Source organism: Thamnophis elegans, chromosome 1 (genome assembly GCF_009769535.1).
Source record: "Thamnophis elegans isolate rThaEle1 chromosome 1, rThaEle1.pri, whole genome shotgun sequence".
Lineage (NCBI taxonomy): Eukaryota > Metazoa > Chordata > Lepidosauria > Squamata > Colubridae > Thamnophis > Thamnophis elegans.
In genome coordinates this window covers 36,015,234-36,038,620 of record NC_045541.1, presented here as the reverse complement: position 1 = coordinate 36,038,620, position 23,387 = coordinate 36,015,234, and the positions used below count along the sequence as shown (strand labels likewise).

General features: G+C 38.0%; 1 protein-coding gene across 2 annotated transcripts in view; it reads left to right on the top strand.

Moving 5' to 3' along the window:
• The window catches only part of GALNT13 (polypeptide N-acetylgalactosaminyltransferase 13), a 230,149-nt gene that overhangs the window by 103,895 nt on the left and 102,867 nt on the right, over nucleotides 1–23,387 (top strand). The window lies entirely within an intron of this gene.

Genomic DNA, 23,387 nt, shown 5'->3' with positions numbered 1-23,387 from the left:
CTGCGTTTGTACTGTAATTGCTCTAAATACAGAAATTCATTACTGAAACATTACTGAACATAAATGTTTATAGAATATGGTTATGCTGAACAGCAGAGATACTAAAATATGTTTGAATAATATAATGTGAAATCCAGGGCCAATTTATGTAACGTGGTGAGTTCATGTGTATCAGTATTGTCAAGCAAAGCAATAACACTCTTTGTTCATACTGATATTCTTATATAAGATCAAAGTACTTAATCACATCCATAGCTCTCAAGTTCTGTTAACAGCTAACAGGCAAATAAAAAAAAAAATACAGAGTCCTCAGTTATAGTTGTTCCATTTCTGTTTATCTGTACAATTTTTTACTATTACTTTGGTTTTTTCTTTATTTATTTTCAACCCTGCCACTTCTCTATATTCCTCAATTTTCTTTATCAATTTAGGACCAGATTGTAGTGGATCTTCCAATATAAAAATTAAATCATCTGCAAATCAAATGCCTGAAATTTATATTTTTCTCTTTTGATTTCCATTCCTTTTATTTCTGGATCTTGTCTAATGCCTCTATTTAAAACTTCTAGTGTTAATATAAATGATAATGGAGATAGCGGATAGCCTTGTCTCATTCAGCCATGGTGGTGCAGTTGTTAGAATGCAGTACTGCAGGCTAACTCACTGTTCACTTCAGGAATTCGATTCTCACCAGGCTCAAGATTGACTCAGCCTTCCATCCATCCGAGATTGGTAAAATGTGGACCCAGATTGTTGGGGGCAATATCCTGACTCTGTAAACTGCTTAAAAGTGATGCAAAGTTATTCCATTTCTAAACAGCTTTACCCTGGGGTAACTATTGATGCGAATTTGCTTTCAAGTAGTAGCTGTTACTTTTTACATTTTAGTTTGAACATGATAAAAACCAGGATAAAGTAATGTAAACTAAAAAGAAAAAATAGAAAATGCGGAAAAAAATAGAAACAAAATAGAAAAGAAGGGAGAAAATAAGAATATAATAAAGAAAAAGTACCGTATTTTTCAGAGTATAAGATACAGCTTTCTCCCTAAAAAAGAGGGTGAAAATCTGGGTGTGTCTTATACATTGAATACAGCATTTTTGACCTCTTGAAATCCCACCCTGTTTTTCGCAAAAATGGACGTGCATAGGCTTTGGGAGGCTTGTAGAGTGCTCCTAGAGGCTGGGGAGGGGAAAAACAAGCAAAAAATGGACCGTTTTTTTACCCGTTTTTGCCCCCTCCCCAGCCCCCAAGAGCACTCTACAAGACTCCCAAAGCCTATGCATGCCCTGTTTTTTTTGCAAAAAATGGGCCCGTTTTTTCAAAAAACAAGTCATGTTTTGCTCGTTTTTGCCCTCCAGCCCACCCGAAGCACTTTGCAGGCCTCTCAAACTCCCTGCATTTCCCATTTTACACAAAAAACAAGGTGTGCAGAGGGTTTGGGAGGCCTGCAGAATGCAAAAACTTTTTTTAAAATTTACCTCTTTAAAATCCTGGTGCTCCAACTTTCTTATAGAAAGTTATTCAAGTCACTCTTTTGGTTTATTATTTCCTATATTCCTTTTGATTATTGGACATCAGCCAATTTCATTTATGTGTCCAGTGTGATGTGTTTTTCTATATCATTGTAACCTGTCATTTTTAAATCCGCTTTCAGATCAATCTCACTTTTATCCATTAAAACCTGTTCCTCCTTCATAACACATTTTAGTGTAATAGAAATAGAATAGAAAGAAAAGCAATTTTTTCATGGGAAGGATTAGTTCATTTGTAATTTTCCAAAAGTTCTAAACACCCTTTTTTCTGTTTATTTCAAAAGAAGTCATTAAAGTTGTATTTAAAATTTCTTTCAGTAAGGATTGAAGGAAGCTATCCTAGTCCTGCAAAATTTATCTGCCATATTCAAAGGTTCCTTAATAGCTGAAAAGCAGCTATTAACAGGCAATTTCTGAAAGCAGTTAGAAAACAATTGTGTCCTTTTGAAGATGTCAACTACGGTTGAGCAGAAAGATTGTCTTCCAGAGTTCTAAACTTCTAAACCTGTTGCAGACTGCTGTCTTGTGGTCTCTTCATGTCTGGCGCACTTGTGGAAAATCTCTATTCCTCTCCTTGTCCAGCTCTTCATTCTGCTTCAGTCATCGACACCATTAAAATCCGAGCCTTCCTCAGTTCACCATTTCTTTCCTCAAAGTCCCCAGACATTTCTTTATTTTTCAGTTTTTTAAACTGTGCACCGCCAGAGTGGTTCTGAAAACAGCTTCTAATATTAATGTAATTTATTTGATTTTCTCTTAATGTGATATATGAATACAATTGCAAATCTTGATTTATGGCTTAATATTATATATGAACCAGGCCACCATCATAATATGGTGATTTGACTATCAAATTATGATTAAAATAAAATATGAAAGGTGAAGCCAACCACTGCAAATAGACAAACAGTAAGTTGTATAGCATTACATTATATTAGCACCATCAGATTATTTATTTGAAATGTTTTATCCCATCTTTCAGGGGTTTTTTGTCTCCAAAATTAGTCTTTTAAATAAAGATTAAATGTAATAAAAGTTACACAATCCTTAATACAAGGTTTTTTTAAAGATCTGGGTTTGGAAAGAAGAGATTTCTACTTAATCCAGCCAGAGTTTGACCTGAGTGGGTAGTTAGTATATAAATGTAATAAATAAATAAATCCCTTTCTTTTAATAGAAATTCTCTTTAGGTGCTATAGAAAACACACAATGCAATATATATGAAATAAATATAAAATGAGATTAAATGAGAATATGAGGAGGAACTCTTGAGAAACAGACTAACTGAATGTGTAACATAGTAAGATTATGCAAAGTTTAAAGTTTAAAATAATTGGGCTTCTCGAGGCTCTGTATATAAAATTCTACAATGTGCATGTTATTACTACATTGTATCATGCAAATGTTGGGTGGATCTACCTTCTGTCATCATAAATTGAGAGATCAATTGAGACTCTGTTTATTCAAATGGTCGGAAAATTATGAGAAATGAGCCAAGAAGTCACAAAACAGTAAAACGGGTTCCTTGCTTAGTATCTGGTGCCAGTTTAATGTTCTTATCTTCTTACGTAGTGACAGGTTCAAGGGCAGAAATACAGGCTTTGTCTTCTATAGGAAAGATCTCTGATGTTATGTAAATAAACATTCACTTAATTATAAAGTATATCAAAAGAGCTGTTGTATTTCCAAAGGGCAACTAAACATCAAGTGTGTGTCAGTTCTGGATAAAACAAAGCAAACAACAAATAAAGCCATCTGCTATCAAGTTCACAATGCCATGCCACTGTTTTTCTTTTTCTTTCCAGAAATGTGCTATCTGGCAAAGTATTGGTTTCAATCCCTATTCCATGCAATGGCATTCGTCATTAAAGGAAATTCTTCTATCGCTTACTCACCTAGGGACAAATTCTGAAATAACCAGCCCTGAATGTTGCCAATGGAACTTTCATTTCCTCTTCTTCATTTGCAAGATAGGAATAATTAACTATCTTATACAGGTAGTCCTCGACTTACAACATAAGTTTATAAGTTCTAATAAAAGTGACATAGCAGAAAAACTTTAAAAAGTTTTCTTGTTAAACTAGCCAACAAGCATGATGGAACTTTGAATGTATGGTGAATTACTTGACATGTTAAAAAATGCATGTAAAAGGTTAAATGGTAAAGAAAACTAGAAATTTAGGAGGAGCACTCAGATCAGGGAGGAGGAAAAAAGGCAGTAGAAGAGAGCCCAAATGATGAACAAAAAGATATTATGAAAGAAAGAGCAAGTGAAAAAGAATAATACTTAGATGATTTCATTGGGCTTTACGTTGGCACACAAAAAGTAGACAAGGGGGAATGATCCCCAAAAAAGAAAAAAAATAAACAACAAAGATGGGAATAGTGGGGAAAGATTGGAAGAAAAAATACAGGAATTTAAAAAAAAAGAAAAAAAAATACGCTAGGTGAATGGGTGGAAAGAAGAGAAATGAAGTAAAATCTCTGAGAGACCAAGAGAAAATGGTTAGAAAAGGAGGAAGAGAAAGAAAAGGATTTACTAGTAGAAAAAAGTGAAATGTATTGATATTGTTAATGGTATGTAGCTAATTATGATGAGGGAACTATATTAATATTATTAATTGTGGATAACTAAGTAAAATGCTTATATAAAAATTGATTTTGAGGATATATACTATCTATAGTAAAATAGAATAATAGATAGTATATACTTTACTTCTATATAGTAAAATAGAATAATAGATGGAAATGAAATGATAAATTTGGCTAACCTTTGGGGCAATGATGATACTGTTTATGTATTAAGAAGAAATAAAATTTTTGATGGAGGCTATGGAAATGAAATAACATGGCTGAAATTGGAAATGGAAATATGATGCAAATTAACTATGTACATGAGAAGATGTTAAAGGGGAAAGTCCAGGCAACAATTTGCTTATAAAAGAATTTAAAATTTGCAACAAAAAAAAAACAAAAAAAACTTTGTTTCAAAAAAACCCAGTTCATTTAGTGACTGTTCGAAATTACAATGGCACTGAGAAAAGTGACATTGTTCTGACCTAGGCTTCCCATGAGTATAAAGCAAACTCCTTGTCCTGACAAAAAACCCTTTTATTAATTTACTGTTCTGCTCATTCACATCCAACAAAGTCTTTCAAGGGAGGATTTACAGTCACAGACCTTATCTGGCTTGGAGAGCTGTCAGGTCAATATCTGCAAAACTTGGCAAGGAGTCTTGAAGAGGCACGAGCCAATTAATCAAACTAATTGTCTACTGTAAACTCCACTGTCCTCTTTTATTTCCTCTGGGAGGGGCCATTCATCGTCCACCTGTGGCCTTACTCCCAAGTCGACCCCTGTTCTTTAGCTGTTCCCTTCGTCTGGCAACTCTGTGCATGTGCACACTGGGAACAGGCTGCAGCTGTTCTTCTGCCTCACTGATGTCTGACTCTGAAGGCACCTGATAACTGGCATATGGCTCTGGCCCCGTCTCTGCCTCTGACACAGAGCCCTCACCAGAGCCTTCCCCAGACTGGAGGACTGGTCCATGTTCCTCCCCATCTCCTCACTGTCTGAATCTGCTCTGCTGGCAGGCCACAACACTTATGACCATTTTTCACACTTGTGTCGTTGCAGCATTCCCATGGTCACATGATTTACATTTGGATGTTTGACAACTGACTCATATTTATGACGGTCGCAGTGTCCCAGGGTCATGAGATCCCCTTTTGTGACCTTTTTACAAGCAAACTCAATGGGGAAGCCAGATTCACTTAACAACTGTTTTTCTAGTTTAACAACTGCAGTGATACACCTAACAAATGTGGCAAGGAAATTTGTAAAATTGGGCAAAACTCATTTAACAAATTTCTCACTTAGCAACATAAATTCTGGGCTCAGTTGTGGTCGTACGTCGAGGGCTACCTGTATACTTTTCAGAAGCACCATTTAAAATTATAATGATTATTTCCAGCCTAGGATTGTGACAACCAGGAACCAGTCCATAGGCTTACCAATAAAGTGTTTGAAGATGTTGCATGATGTAGGACTCATTTAAGTTTTCCCCTTCCAAAATTGGACTTTAAAAAAAGTTTAATGACTGTAATAAAAGTCATGCAATCCTTATTACGGTGCTTTTAGAGAACTGCATTTGAAAAGGAGACACTTTCATTATTTCCTCCCCGCCCCTTTTTAAATCCTCCCTGTGTGTTGGGAGAAAGTTGTTAGTGCACCTCATTGGCAGCAGAGTCTACCTTGTGAAATGAGTGTAACTCTGTTTTCTGACTTAATGGTGCAAGGCTGTTCAACCATGAAATTGCTTTCTTCATGTAGTTTAGCTTCTGTTTGCATGGACAGCCACAGCTAAGAAAACTTAAGAGCAAGAGTGAAGGCAGCAACTTCAAGACCCAGTTGACATTAGGGAAAATTGGGGCATCAGAGTGACTCATTAGCCTAATCAGTCAGTCATATCTAAAAAGTAAGGCTGTTTGTTTTATGGCATTTCTCAACTGCCTCTGGTAAACTGCAAAAATAGTCACATGACAACAATTTACAACATTAATACTTAAAATAATCCAGATAATTGAAAAATATAATATGCTGTCATAACGTCCGTATGTGTAGTAGTTCTTTGCATAATTGATTCTTTATGGGGCACACACAATATGCCAGTTTGGTCTAATGGTTAAGGCACCTGGTTAGAAACCAGGACATAGTGAGTTCTAGTCCTGACTTAGGTATGAAAGGCAGGTCATTCTCTCCCAGGCCAATTCACTCCACAGTGTAGTTATTGTGGGGAAAATAGGAGGAGGAAGTAGGAGAGCTATGTATGTCCGCCACCTTGAGTTACTTATAATACAGGAGGGATAAAAATCTAATAATAATGAGATCCTTCTGTAGCTTTGATTCTTTTATTTTCATCTTGTTTACGTGTTCTGAACTGACTGACATCTTCTTCCTACCTCACTAATACATTCATAAGAACATAAATTTTAACTCTCATCCCTCATCATAACCTCTGTACATTGAACCTCTAACTGGGTGGGACAAAAATTAATATTTCGAGATGACCACATTTAGAAGTTTCTTCCATGAATTGTACAAGAAAGAAAAAGGAAACTAGCATCAGTTTGTACATGCCATAGATAGAATAAGAAGAACAAAAAAACATTTCTACATCAAATAATTCTAGCAGAAGTCCGATCTACCCAGTTTCAGAAGGAAGAGTTGTTGGGGCATGTTAGAAAAAGTTGTGATTTTATAACAGAAGCTCTTCTCTTTAGCCTCCCTATTATTTTTTCAAAACTTCAGAAAGGTGTGATTACTTACACATTTTCCACTACCTTGGAACTGGTGTCAGAATGAAAGTGGTGAATATGAATTTGCCTTTAACTAGAATAATTACCTGAGGTGCAAGATATGCATCTTGGATATATATAAGTATATTACATAGCTCTCCCAGCTGATCTGATGCATGCAATGCTACACTCAAGATAACAACTAGATTATAGATCCTAATTGCATCAGTACATTTGGGGTAAAACTGGACATTGGTACTCTTGTGGTTTACTGACCAAAATGTGCTGTTGTTACCATTAGCAAGAAATGTTGTGTGAGGTATGGTATAAGTAAGATCAGCAACTTAGTCTATATCTTCTGTTAAAAGCATTATGTTAAAGTCTTGATTAACCAAAGCCTTAATGGACAGCAGAGGTCAATATTTACTGGCCCCTCTGTGTATAATAGATCTGAAAAGATGATATGATACTGTGGAATACAATTAATGAACACATTGGAGGAAGTGAGGATCAGAATAAAATGAATGCCAAAGAATTGGTTGTTGCAAAGGTAGGAATCCACAGGTTGATGCAGACACATCCACAAGGGGAGGAGGAAGCAAACACCAAGAGCAACATTGCATTGTTGTGATACACTCCTTTTGTACATGCATTGTAACATTGCTCAAATGTCCTAAGGAGGCAGAACATTGCTTTATATAATAATGCTTTTATAATGCTTTTCAATCCTGGGTAGACACCTCTCCACTGGAAAATAATAGAATGTAATAATAAAACAACCAGAGGTGAGTTTGGAAAAAAATGTGCAAAATTCAGACTGAATGAAATACCCAGGGAAAAGTATTCTGATAGAAGATAGTTTGTTAAGTGAGTCTGAAAGGTATTTGGCAGAATTCTCACTGCAAGAGTACTAGTGGTGAAATGAGCAAAATTTGGATTTTGAGTGCAATTATATGCTGGCATTGGAGTGCACAGACTAGAATTTAGTTTTCATCAGCTGTCTGAGAAAGCTATGGATGTAAAAAAGAAAACTTACTGTACATTTGTTGATTCAAAGAAAGAATGTGATAAATACAGCTAGTTCTCGCTTAATGACCATTCAGTGGCTGTTCAAAATTATGACAGCACTGCAGCAACAACAAATTATAGTTATGGCTAGTTCTTGAAGTTATTGGTCACTCTATCAGCCCCATCATCGCTTGGTCAAAATTTGGGTTCTTGGCAAACCACTCATGTTTACAACTATATTCAGAATAAAATCATCCACAAGCCAAAAAAAAGTTAAGTCAATATATATGATCAGAATTTAAAGTAAGTGATGGTTATCATTTAATTCAGTTTTTCCCCCCCATATCCCCAAATATACAAAAGAGTAATTTTGGTCTGTTCTTTATTATTTACTTTTTTGGAATACAACCAAAATAACATAATGATATGTTGGCACCTGCTGATCGTAAATGCGGTCTTACGGCATTTTTGAATTATTGTGAATAGATTATTTCCAGAGTTGAGGGAATAAAACTCATATGTATAACTTGACAACATTAATTAGTAGATGGTAAATACCAACATCTTGTAATAAAAACATGCAAAAGATATATAAGCAATCACTTTTCTTTTCATAGCTTAAAAATCTGATTTGTCACAGAATTATTGTTTTAATTCCTGCTTTGGTATTCTTGACAGAAATCCAATTTTAGGATGAAAATGAAATCAACACACCTGTTACCTCCTTTGTGAAATACAACCTTGAAGGTTATGTTAAACCTATTAGCAAATTCTGAGATAGGAAGCTGAGAATGATACAGAATGTTGCTGCTTTACTAAATCCTGCTAACTTAATTTCTGAATATTAAAATAGATTTCTTTATATTATTTCTAGGTCATCTAGCTCCCAATGAGTTAGGTAACAGATTAAAAAAAAACCTTATAGCCAAGGTGGTGCAGTGGTTAGAGTGCTGTACTGCAGCCACTTCAGCTGACTGTTATCTGCAGTTCGGCGGTTCAAATCTCACCGGCTCAAGGTTGACTCAGCCTTCCATCCTTCCGAGGTGGGTAAAATGAGGACCCGGATTGTTGTTGGGGGCAATATGCTGACTCTGTAAACCGCTTAGAGAGGGCTGAAAGCCCTATGAAGCGGTATATAAGTCTAACTGCTATTGCTATTGCTATTGCTTACAAATAAAAGTAGAAAAGATAAAACACACAAAAAAAGAATCGTATCAGCGCCATGATTATTATAACTATAGCCCCCCCCCCAAAAAAAACACTAATGTATTATTGGGTCACTGAATTGTCTCATTAGGTAGCCTTTCTCCTAATTTCCTTTAAAAACATATAGGTAGCCTTAACTCAGGACTATAATAAAGTCTGCCATTACAATTCACAAGTTATGACAGTTGTTGAGGTCACTATGTGTTTGCCTTGCTTAATTAACCTCACTTGTGGTCTCCTGATGTGATTGTAAAGTCCCATGGCTGCCTCCACCCCCTGAGGCACCCCATGCTCTGCTTCCCACCCCTTGGGGTCTCTGTAGGCCTTTGCCACCCCACTAGGTTGTAGATTCTCCTCCCCACCCCTTGTCACAAATAACTCACTTACCTTCTGAAGAGCTATCATGAGGAAGAGATTAGATAGATAATAGTGTCTTGGCTTTAATTCTCAGCAATATCCATCCTGTGTTGCTCAAAATAAAGAGACAGACAGAACCATGATGACATCTTCCAATTCAGGGAGCCATGAATGACTTTAAGAGAAGGCATTTTTTACTTCTTCAACACAGTTTCTCATTATAGGAAACATATTTTCTTTCATGTACAAATCATGGTCTCTATTTGGATGTATTATTAATTGCCTTTTAAGAGTATGATGGGACATTCATCATGATTTTTCACTTAACATCATGGAATTACAGAACACATTCAAAACATTCCCCTCCCCCCAGCAATTTTCCAGGTTGAATACTAGACAGGGATCGAGAAAATGTTCCCTCCCTATTAAATACATCTTTTATTCATTAATTTTGGGTTTTTAAAGAATGCATCTCTGTGAGGTTAAGCAATCATTCTTATTTTTATGAAGAAGTCTGGGGTTAACGTGCCAAGAATTTGCAAATTATCCATTTCAGGTATGGAAGGAATGATTAGCTTTTTAAAACATACAGTTTTAATCTGAAATAATCCTTCATCTCTTGCTTTGTTCAAACCCTGGCACAATAGCTTTTTGAGCTTTTAAGTAAATTAAATTTTTACGTACAACAACTTCTAAAAAATGAATGCTGTATTTAGAATTCGGAATCCCCAAGGAAAGCTTGATATTCAAAGCCACATTTGCAGCATGTCATCGTTATGAACAGTGACAGCTGAAGGTGTGAGTGAAATATCTTTGTTCTTGGAAACTGCAAATCTATTTAAACTGCATAATAGAACACTAGAGAGCTATTTCCTTGACACATTTCCCCATCTATCATCTCCAAAATATAAAAATTGATTGGGTGCAGAAAATTTTGGTTTATATCAAAGGAAGCAGCATTGACTCTTAGTGGCTGCTTGGACAAATCTCTGCAGTTTTCTTAGCTATGTTTTTTTTTGGTGGGGGGAGTGGGATTGCCTTTGCCTCCTTCCTAGGACTCTGAGTGATTAGTCCAAAGTCACCCAGCTGGCTTTATGCTTAAGAGGAGACTAGAACTCATAATATCCTAGTTTTCAGCTGCTTGCCTTAACTGCTACAACAAACTGGCTATCCCTAAAATGCTAATACAAGTAGTCCTTCACTTACAATAGTTCCCTTTGTGACTGTTCAAAGTTACAATGGCATTGAAAAAAGTGACTTATGACCAGGGGTGGGGTTCAAAAATTGCAGCAACGGGTTCGCTGGGCTGGCATGGCCATGGTGGGTGGGTATGGCCTAGTTGGCCTCCTGCACCATGGCGGGGAGACACACACATGTTTTTCACTGTCCCCAGGCTCCGGAGGCTTTCCTGAAGCCTCCAGGAGGGTGAAAACTGCTTCCCCCAGGCTCCAGAGGCCCTCCGGAGGCCGGAAACAGGTACATTTCCGGACTAACGGAAAATCTGGTAGGCCTGTTTTCCCCCCTTCCCGAGCTTCCGCCTGGGCCCTGTACTTAGCTGGCATGATGAACAGCCCGCATGGAGACTCCTGGGAGGGGAGGGGTGGGGTGGGAGGGGCCAGCCAGGGGTGGCATTTGGAGGGGTTCGCTGAACTGGGCAGAATCCTAGCTAAAGGATTGCCTGAGCCCGTGTGAACCCCCAGCAGCTCACCCCTGCTTATGACCATTTTTCACACTTATAACCATTGCAGCATCCCCATATTCATGTGATTTAGATTCAGATCCTTCACAACCGACTCATATTTAGGACAGTTGTCGTGTCCTGGGGTCATGTGATTGATCACATTTTGCAACCTTCTGACAAGCAAAGTCAATGGGGAAACCAGATTCACTTAACAACTGTGTTACTAATTTAACAGCTGCAGTGGTTCACTTAACAAATGTGACAAGAAAAGTCCTAAAATGGGACAAAACTCACAACAAATTTCTCACTTAGAAACATAAATTTTGCGCTCAATTGCCGTCGTAAGTTGAGGGCTCTTTGCTTAACAATTGACCTGTTTAGTGATTATTCAAAAAACATAACAGTGGTACTGAAAAAGTAACTTCTTGACCAATTCTCAAGATTCTTGCAACATCCTCACAGTTATGTGATTTAGATTTGTGTGTTTCACACCTGGCAGGCATTTATGATTGCCACATTGTTTGTCATGTGATTGCCATTTGTGTTCCTCACAGCTAGCTTTTGACAAGCAGAGGCAATGGAGAAGCCAGCAAAATTGCCCGTTGTAATGTGGTGTCTTGCTTAACAACGGCTGGTGATTGGCATAATTACCATTGGGAAAGCGAAGTCAAAAGCCTGTAACAGTTACACAATATCTCTATCAATTTCACTGCTTAGTGATGGGATTGTTGCTTCCAATTGTGGTCAGTAAGCAGTGACTACCTACAAAATTACTATTGCTAATAGTAATGTGATGCTAGTAAATATTAATAGTTGCAGTTTAAACACCTTAAGGAATCTCCATTATTTCAAAATGTAATTATTAAAATACTGCAGAATCTTCTGTTGTAAAGGATTCTTTTTAAAGTTTTGTCTTGGGTGTCTGCTTTAAAAAAGATTGATATATACTTTTCTTCCATCATATACTGGTTGTGTTCTTTTCAGCAACCGACCTGCAGCTCCATATTCACTTAAAATATTCTAGATTCAGACCTTAATTTTACCTTCAGCTATTTCTCAGTCTCCTTCTGAAGAGCAAATATCTGGCTTTCCCACTCTCTGCTCTGCATAGCTGCCCTGCGCTGCTTCCTCTCAATTCTGCTAAGGCCATTTTTTTCCTACCTTTCAAATCAGAATCCTGCCAAATGATTTCCCAGGCAAATTTAACAGATGAATCTCCCTATAGTTGCACTCACTCTTATTGCAATTCCTTTAGGATGGATGAATGACATTCTTCCATTCATCAGGCACAGATGTATTTCATGCACCCATAACAATTACATGAGAAAAGCGTAGCTCTACTTTATGAAAAACATACTCATCTTAATGTTTCTGCAGTTACACCATCTACCACGTTTCAAATTCTCATACTGTGTATGATTTCATTGTAATAATTTGGTATTGGATATTAATATCTGTAGCATTTTTTCCAGTTCTATTCTTCAACATATCATTATCTCTAAAATACTTCTTCCAGCAGTTTTTCAAATCAGTTTCATGCAAAGTTGCTTTGTTTTGAATTCCATTCATCAGCTGGAGCACTTTCATATACCTTTTTACCCACTTGTGAAGCATTTTATTTCAATCAAAATCACTCTGCAGTTTCTCTGTCTCTCATCTAATCATGGCTAAAGCTTGTACTCTTATGCATTTATCTTTCCTGTTCCCTTTCTCCCTCCCTCTCTCTCCCCCGTCTTTCTTTCATTCTTTCTTTCTTTCTTTTCTTTCTTTCTCTCTCTCCCTCTCTCTCCCAACTTTCTCTCTCTCTCTCTCTCTCTCCCTCCCTCTCCCTCTCCCTCTCCCCCTCTCCCTTACATTTTGGGCAATAATCATTCTGTCCAGTGGAGTTGTGCTGGTTATGATTGGTTGCATAAACACTTTTTTCTGAGCTCAAAATTGTGACCACACTGCAGTAATCAAATATTCAACTATAATAGCAGAAAAGAACCTGTGGAGAAAAAATCCTCTGCAGATAAGCCTATAACAATAGCCTCGAATTCCAAAAAGCAGGAATAAGCTATCTATATAATAAGTTCTAGGCAACTTCATCAAAGAGTGTTTTTCCATCCAATCAATCACATCACAGCCAGCACAACCCAGATAAGTCTGTCATATCTCAAAACACCTCAGAACCTTTTTACTACAACTCTACTAAAGCATTGTAGTCCATAAATGAGGGGGCCTTGGTGCTCTCTGAGCTTGATTGGTTTCTTGATGATGATGCCTAGTTTTGGCAAAGAAATATCTGCAAGAAAACAACCAAGCTCAGAGAGCACCAAGGACCCTTCCTTTCAACCCTGAGCTACAAATATTATCCTTTATTCAGCCCATAAATCCACAAAATCTATCCAAAGGATCTTAAGGAAATAATAGTAGCCAAATAAGACAAAGCCGAAATAATTTATAACTTACAATTGCAGACTAAAAACCATTGGGTTGAGCAGACACGTAGAGTGGAAGATTGACAGACTGCAGCCATGAACATAAACATCAATTAAATCAATGATGAAAACCTAATTTCACAATGCACCGATTAGTTCAAACACAATTTCAATTGGGAAACAGTAAATATTTTAGATCAAGGCAGATCCCCCAAATGCAAGAGAATTCTCCTAGGCTTAGCACTCTGTCAAATCAACCATTACCATATTGAGAAAAGCTTCATCTATAAACCATTCAGCCAGATTCACCCATTAAGTACATCCTTCCTCATCACATCCTTCTTAATATTGTTCCTTGTGTTTGGCTTTGGATCCGGCTTACTTGGATGTGAAGAAGGATGTGATGGGGAAGGATGTGCTTAGGAGGTGAATCTAGCTGAATGTTTATAAGCAATCAATGCTGGAAAGATAAATTGCCACATAGAAATACCCAACTCCACTCCCCTGGGCACTGATAATGTTACCTCACCTGGCAATGAAAAGTTAGCGAGAAGAGAAGCAAGCACCAAGATCCCGACAATTCAACCATGAGCGTTCATGCTCTTTGATTGTAACCACATAATTTTTTTCCATCTACACTCATCAGATTCCACATGCTATGTACTACTTATATCCAATTTGCATTCATTCCACTCTGCAATTCTGCTTTCACTCTCATTTCTTTCACTCCTTTCCTTTTGTTTCATACCCACTTTTTTTCTGAAGTTCTACTCTTGTCGCTGCCCAAATGTGATTTGTTCCATGTTTATTGTGTCTCATCACTCTTCTATCAGTCAGTAATTCGCCTCAAATTCTTTACTGGCCAAGTGTGATTGGACACACAAGGAAGCTGTCTTCAGTGCATAAACTCTCAGTGTACATAAAAGCTATAAGTAATAAATCATGATCATAGTAATCATAAAAATACATTCATCATAAATCGTAACATACAACACTTAGTGATAGTCATAGGATACTAAAGACGCAATCAACATAAATCATTCTAGGAAACTAAATAAAACAATATAAATCATAACAATACAAGCAACAAGTTATAGTCATAAGTAGAAAAGGAGATAAGTAATAGGAAAGATGAGAAGAATAATAGTAATATAGCCTTACTAAATAGTTTGACAGTGTTGTGGGGATTAGTTGTTTAGCAAAGTGATGGCATTCAGGAAAAAAACTGTCCTTGTGTCTAGTTGCTCTGGTGTGCAGAGCCCTATACCTTCATTTTGAGGGTAGAAGTTGAAACAATTTCTGTCCAGGATATGAGGGGTCTGTAGATACTTTCACAGCTGTCTTTTTGACTCGAGCAGTATAGAGGTCCTCAATGGAAGGCAGGTTGGTAGAAATTGTTTTTTCTGCAGTTCCAATTATCTGTTGAAATCTATGTCTGTCTTGTTTGGTTGTAGAGCGAAACTAGAGTTAAAGAAGTGCAAATGACAGACTCAATAATTCCTCTGTAAAACTGAATCAGCAGCTCTTTGGGCAGTTTGAGCCTCCTGAGTTGTTGCAGAAAGAACATTCTTCGTTGTGCTTTTTTGGTGATGATTTTGATGTTAGGTGTCCATTTTAAGTCTTGAGATATTATAGAACCTAGAAACTTGAAGGTCTCTACTGCTGATTCTGTGTTGTCTAGTATTATAAGAGGTGGTAGTATGGTAGTATATTCAGTCATAAACAATGATATCACTTTGCACAAATATGACTAGACCAATGCATAAGTTATGCCTTTGAAACATGCAACCTTTTTCTAAGAGATATTCAAACCATTCTCATTTTTCTCTAGGATCCCAAATATTTCATTTTTTTCTATACACTCTCATTTCCATTTCTAAAGGAAGGTAGAGTTGGCCTTGGGTGTCAGCCTTACCAGTAGATCAGATAGGAAACATATCAAACTAATTCTACTTTATTGTAACATTAGCAGAATCCTGAAAGTACAGTTCTCCGCTGTCTCTTCTGCAGTCTGAGAACTTAGGCAAGATTTCTCTTGAACCTCTTGCTCCATCCATTATATCAGGGGTCAGCAACCTGCGGCTTTGAAGCCGCATGTGGTTCTTTCATCCCTCTCCTGTGGCTCCCGTCACTGGTCAGCTCCACAATTGATAGGGCTTTTGGTTAGGATGGTAGAGGAAAAAGGAAGCCACACTAGAGGAGACTCTGTGGTGGGGGAAACCGGACTTCCGGTCAGCTTCAGAATTGAATGGTGGATTCCGGTTAGGACCTTTGTGGCTCTTTGAGTGTTTAAGGTTGCCGACACATGCACTATACAGCTGTGAGCTATGTATCCCTCTTATTGATCGTTCCCTTAGCAGCATCTTTTTCCTTGGTGTCTGAAAGTCATTCCCACATGCCATTACATTTGGCATTGGAAAAGAATGATCAACTCCTCCAGGTAAGCAAATAATGAACTTCCAGTGTACCGTGATATAGCCCTGTCTCCATGGCTCACTCATGTGATCAATAAACAAAAAGTCCCAGGATGGAGGTGGTTCTTGGCTTCCATCCATAGACTCTACAATTCTCTGCTGTGAGAAGAAAGGCAGTGCTTTCCAGCTTTGTCTGACTCTTCCCTTGCCAGAGCTATCCATTGACCTTGGTGATCTGCCAAGCCCAACTGCAGGGAGGAGGCAGTGATTTTGCCAGAGCCAACTGCTGTAAATGAATTTACAACTGAGCTTGTGCTAAGGAAGGAATTAGCAATGTCCTGTCCTATGAATTTTTGATGGAATCTGAATCATAGTTAATAAATTGGAATGTTTGAGGGCATTATATTCCTCCCACCTCTTATAGAGGATGCTGCCTTGTTTCGTTTAGCTCATCCAGGTAGCAGTCGTGATGTGTTTACCACCCATCAAACGAAGTGATATTTAATCAGCTGGCCCCACAGCCTAATTTTTGCCATGCTTCAGCAGTAAGAATGATAGTTTTGCTGCCCACACATAGTTCAATATGTGGTAGGTGACAATCATATACACCTTGGAACTCTTTTTTTTTACCTCCTCCTCGGCAGCTGCATCCCATCTGCCAAGGTTGTTCTTGAAGCAAGACATTATTAGCAAGAGGCAGGAGGGAAGTGAAGAAGGTGTTCCTCACTTCCTCCCTCCTCACTTTGTCATTGAGAAAACTGGTTTGTGCCACAAGTAGGATGTCTCTCCTGTTCCCTCCCCTCCTCTTTTTTCACTGAAAGAGAGGTTGGAGGGAGCTTATCTGAAGACCACCCAAACCCTCTGCATGCCTCATTTTTTTGTGAAAAACAGGGAATGCAGAGAGTTTGAGAGGCCTGCAAAGTGCTCCTGTGGGCTGGGAGCAAAAATGAGAAGAAAGCCCAAAAAAGGGCACGAATAGCCTTTAGGAGGCTTGTAGATTGCTCCTGGAGACTGAGGGGGAGGCAAAAACGAGCAAAAAATGGCCTGTACTTTGCTCTTTTTTGCCCTCCCTAGCCCCCAGGAGCACTTTGCTGGCCTCCCAAACTCTCTGCACATTCATTTTTGTGAAGGTGGCAGGGTTTCAGGAGGCCAAAAATGCTGTATTCAGTGTATAAGACGCACCCAGATTTTCACCCTCTTGGGGGGCAAAAGGTAGTTTTATTTTCCGAAAAATACAGTAGCTTCAGCCTAAGCAAGATGCTTATGAGATGCAGGGTTTGCATAGTGAAGTATCTTTCCACTATGGAAAGAATGCTGTGGATAAATTATTTGTTGACTTTAACAATCTTTTTTTAAAATTTACATTTCTTCTAACATCATAACAATTGCTAAATCTACCTTAACTCTCATTGTATCAGTATTTGAAGGAGGATCATTCATGAACCCTTGATATTTGAGTAGATGAGACTCTTATAGATATCAGAATTAAGCAAGCCACTGCAGAGAAGAAGAAGAGGAATGCATAATAAGAGGGAGCAAAAAGACAATATAATGGGTGTGATTGAAGACCCATTCATTTTATGTGTGTGAAACATTGTCACACATACAAAGGAATGAGGCTTCATCATATGGTCTCCACCATCAACAATCCTGCACACCCCTGAAAATATTAGATAGGATTTATTTATATAAATTGCAGGCTACCCAGCTCACAAAAGGGTGACTCTAGGTGGCATACAACAACAACAACAAAAATCAGAATTAAAGTAAAACATAGTAGTCAAACACACAGTTGGAGTACACCCACATCTTGGTAATAGCATCTTGCTTCTCTAATATATTTTAAGTCCCATATCCAAAGGTTCAGCTTAATCTTAAAGGCCTTCCTGAAGGCTAACAGGGTTGTGGTGAGTCCAATCTCAAGAGGGAGGTTATTCCACAGAGTTACCAAAAGTCTCAGTGGCTTTTGCTCATAATAGATTAGCTGTATTATATATTGGCAACAGACTTAAATAGTCGACAACACTATGGTACATTTTTTTAAAGGTTCTAAAAATCCATTGCTGGCAGCATAGCAGATTAGATGCTACAAAAGGAATCCCATAAGCACACACACTTATAATTTTGATTACTATGGCTGACTTTCCAAATGTAGTGCAATCAGCACTAACCATTACATTTCAACAAGGCTTGTTTTGTTTCTGACCAAAACAATAACTGTTGCTACTACAATTACCTGTAGTCATTGGTTTCTCCTTGTTCCAATCGCCTGGCTTCTGTTGATGTGATGTTCTTGCATTGGTAAAACCATCTGTTCAATTCTGAAAGGAGTAAAATCACAATGGAAGAGTTTATGGTCATACAATTTATATATTGCCAAAGGCAACAATGGTAAATAGGTACATAGACTGCTTCTGATTTCATGTTATTGATCTTGGAAAATGTGCTTTCTTTGCATTTAAAAAGCAATAGTTATTTCATATGTATTTATAAATCTATATCTCACAAATATATAGGTTCTATAGGAGAGCATTTCAATTATTGGAGTATTGTTTAAAATGTAATGTCCCACGAAAAGGGGAAATGTTTCTTTGTTTTCATTCCTGTTATTCCTTCTATAATAGGAGTCATTTTTCTTTTATGAGCACTTTTTAAAATCACAGATCTGCTATTGTAATTAATATAAATTGTGGGAGTATTTTTATATAGCTTTTCTAGTTATAAATCAAATCAGAATAAATATTTCAGGATCTAAGACCATAGCATTGAGATTCAGGATCATATATATATATATATGTCTCTAGTTGTTCGGGTTTTCTCCCGCGTAGAATTGGAGATGTCTTGGCGACATTTCGACGAAGTCACATTCGTCATCTTCAGGCTGCTGCTGACTACTTCAGGTTTGGTGTTTCCAGGAGTAGTGTGGGATCTTGGCTGGCTGTTTGTTCCTTATAACTGCTGGTAGGGGATTAGATTTTAACTGCCAGTAGGGGATTAAGTTTTAACTGCCAGTAGGGGATGAAAACTGATTGAATGGGGGCTTGGGTGTGTCTTGATTAGGTGGAAGTGTGTCCTTATTTGGTGGAGGGGTGTTCTGTTCTGATTGTTTGGGGGGTTGTGTTTCCTGTGAGGGTGGGAGGGGTTTTGAAGAGGCTGATTGTGCTTTAGCAGTCTGGCTTCTGGTTCTGGGTTGTGCCTCCTCATCAGTTTGTGTTTTTGGTTGTTTTCTTTGTGGATGTTTTTTGGTAGTATTCTGTGTGGCTATTGTGAGTGTGGGCCTGGTCTCATTCTTCATGTTTGGGATTCGTTTGTTAATGAGGGCGGGTTTCCAAAGGGCTGGCAGGCGGGAGGTGTCGTCTCGCCTGTTCATGCTATGTGGGTGTTTTTCTATTTCGATTGCTTCCCTGATTATACGGTTGTTGAAGTGTTCGGCCTTGGCGATGGTTCTGGTCTTATTGACCAGCAGTTATAAGGAACAAACAGCCAGCCAAGATCCCACACTACTCCTGGAAACACCAAACCTGAAGTAGTCAGCAGCAGCCTGAAGATGACGAATGTGACTTCGTCGAAACGTCGCCAAGACATCTCCAATTCTACGCGGGAGAAAACCCGAACAACTAGAGACCTACATACTAACACCCGCGAAAACCTCAGAAAACATATATATATATATATATATATATATATATATATATATATATATATATATATGTGTGTGTGTGTGTGTGTGTGTGTGTGTGTGTGTGTGTGTGTGTGTGTGTGTAAAAAATATCATTCATAATTTCTATTAAAGCCTTCTATCTTTATAGAAGGCTTTACATATCTCAGATGTAAAGATCACACAGTCTGTCTTTCTTTCCAAGCAGTGTTTGGTATGGAAGCATACTCATATTAGTCTTATTAATCTTATTCTGAAATAATAGAAAATATTTGTAGCTCAGTTTATGGCTGTGGTTTGCACTTCAAGCTTCTTTCAATTCAGTTTCTGAACGTTTAATTAACAGACAAGGTAACATCATCAGCAGGATTTTCTTGTCCTATTCTCCTGAACTTATAAATGTCTTGTGTGCCATTGTGGTCGGATGGATGGATGGATGGATGGATGGATAGAGCTCCAAACAAACAACCAATCACATGACCAACTGACCACAATGGCGCACAAGACATTTATAAGCTAAGAAGAATAGGATAAGAAAATCCTTCTGATGATGTTACCTAGTCTGGTAACAAAACATTCAGAAACTAAATTGAAAGAAGCTTGGAGTACAAACCACTGCCATAATCCTACTCTTATTAGGTTTTCTGTTTTCTCCCTTCTCTTGCTGCCAGTTTGTATTTTCTTTCCCCATTGCCTGGGCACAGTTCTTGCCCATTTAAGAAAATTTTTAAGATTTAAGGCTAAGCCAAAGTGATCCCCAGTCCACCACAGAACAAATCTTTTGGCTATCCTCATTGTTGGAAAACTAAAACAATGGAGCAGCAGAGAGAGGTTGGAAGAAGTTGCTTTGGTACCAGAGAAGCTGTAAGGGTGGACCTCCTCTGATCAGGCTTCCCTTAGCCCAAAGTCCCACATTGAGAATCTATCATTGTTTTCTTCTTCACTAATTATCTCATTTGTTCATCATGAACAGTGAAATCTGTCAGTTACAGGTAATCATTGGTTGTTAAGTGAATCTGGCTCCCATTTAGAGACTGTTCGAAGTTACAACAGCAGTAAAAATAGGGGGGGGGGGACTTATAACCAATTCTCATAACTGTTGCAGCATCCTTGTAGCCATATGATCAAAATTCATATACTTGGCAAGTGATTCGTGACGGTTGCAGAATCACTGGGTTATGTGAATCTCCTTTAGTGATTTTCAGACAAGCAAAGTCAATGGGGAAGCCAGATTCATTTAACTACCGTGTTACTAACTTCACAACTGCTCACTTGGCAAGAAAGGTCGTAAAATGGGGCAAAACTCACAACTATCTCGCTTAGCAACAGAAATTTTGGGCTCAATTCTGGGCGTAGGTCGAGAAGTACCTGTATTTTTTCCTCTTATATGGCAACATATGAGTAGGCTTGTGCTTAAAACAGACTTTAAAAATATTTTTTCACTTTAACATTTTCATTATTTGATCTGATGTGTCAAACACTTTTTATGCATTCACTTGTCTCATTCCCATCCATCCATCCATCCATCCATCCATCCATCCATCTATTCATGCCACTTAGCAAAATAATGTTTTCCCCTGGGTTTCATTCATTTAGAAAGTGCAGAGTTTTTCCAAGTAGTCCTTTCTGAGTCTTCCATTATCATCATTCACTAGAGTGTAACATGCAATTATCACCAGCCTATGGGTTCCTATTTTTAAAGACACCCACAATAGTCTAGATGACACCAATTAATCGTTTCTGAAGTACATTTTAACTCTTTTATTCAGTTCTTACATATATTCATCAATTCTACTCTACAAGATCTCTCTACCTTCATTTTGATCTACTATATTATCTCCCTCTTAGATTTTTTTTAAATAAAGTATTTTTATTTCTTTCATGTTATGTATTAATGCTCTTCATTATATATTCTCTTCAATTTCCCATGGTAAAGTTGCTATCACATTTAAATCATAGATATTTACTTCCACTGGCCATTGTGGCTTTGGCCAGTTAAGACTTTCACATCACAATTGTTAGGAAGGTAGGTAAAAAAGGAAGATAAAAAAGATTACCGGTCTTACTGAGGAACATACTTGGCTAATGGTGAGGATTCTACCTGTCTTTGACCAGTTTGCCATAAGTTTCTCTAAAGGCTAATTGAATTAGTCCATCCTATTAGTCTATACAAAGATCCCTAATCTAAGAAATAACCTTGTAAGTTATCATAATGTTGCCTAAATGCCACCAACTTGGAAATAAAGGCAACAAAGACCACATACCCTACATCTTGTAGAAAAACTGCTATGTTTTGGACATGGCATCAAAATCAGTCAATATGAAAAAGAAACAAAGGCTTCTGACTCTGATGGAGCTTTCCATAAGGAAGTTAATTAAAATTACAGTTCCAGAGTTTGGGATGCTTTAATCTTGGTTTCTCACTGAGCAGGGTGTTGGACTTCATGGCCTAAATCAGGGATTCCCAACCTTTTGGACCTCAGTTACCAATACATTAATAATTTTAAATCCCGTGGACCACTAATACGATCTGCCTAATGCCTAATGACTAGGTGGGCATGGCGAGGTGATCATGTAACTGGATGGGTGTGACCAACTTGATGTCATTTACATCGAGGGGTGCCTCGCCGATCTCTACTCGCCCCTCCACTCCACTCTTCGCCTGCTCACCTTGGTTCCTTAGGGCCCCAATAGAAAGCAGTTGGAGCCAAGCAGCCACCATGAGAAAGAGTTGGCAAAATAGCTGGTTCAGTTCAAATTGGATCTGACTGAGAAGGAGGCTCAGCAGAAGCACCTCACTGAGGACTGCAAGCATAGGCTTTCCAAGCAGAGGGAAGACCTGCAAAAATGCAAGGCCAGGTACTAGCGCCTGGAGGCACAGCGGGCTGAGATGGTCAGCCAGTTCCAGGCCATGATACAGTCCCACTGCAACAAGGCCCTCTGGCTCCTTGCCACCAGCGGTGCTTCCCTCCAGCCTTCGCCCAAAGCCCCGCACCAGGAAGCAGGCCCCAAGTCTGAATATCTGCCCCCTCTGTCCCACACAAAAATACTCTCTGCAGCAACACAAGCGTGCATTGCACATATCTGGCCAAAGGGGCCCCTGATTTAGTGCAGTATAAAAAATGCAAATAATGTTTCTGTGGACCACCAAAATTTTCTCACAGATCACCAGTGGTCCAGGACTTTTCCATTATTTCTTTTCATCCAATAAAGCTGGAGAAGGACAGAATCTAAGTCCCATTCAGTGTTATTGCAACATACATAGTGGCTGACCATGTATTATATATTTATACAGGATCTAATTTTGTACATAGAGTGCATGAATATGTTCTTTCCATCGTAGGATTTATTTAGCGTAACTGTTGATTAATCTTTGATTTTTGTTGATTCAATGCCTCTCTCATTGTCTTCAGTTGTGAACACCCAAAGACACTTTGGACAAATTTTGAGAAGATTGGTTTTTAGAAGATGAAAAGAGTAGGAGAGCAATGCTGAAGCATATTGTTTTGGGCAGATATATGTTTATATATACAGATTTTTTGTTTGCCCATTTTCTTCAAGAAATAATAATTATGCATAGAAATTACATATTTCCATTTGTTCTCTTCCACTGTGGCAGATATTTAGTGCTGAAGGTTTTTCATTTCATATCATGTAATTCATTTAGAAATAGTGATCCTTATATTCAGCATTTACCAAAAATAAAGCATATTAATGAGGTAGTTTTCACAAACCTTAAAATTAATATCAGTCTTTAGCTTCTTTATCCCTTTTTTGTTATCAGGTGTATCTTTGTTACAGATTTCAAAGA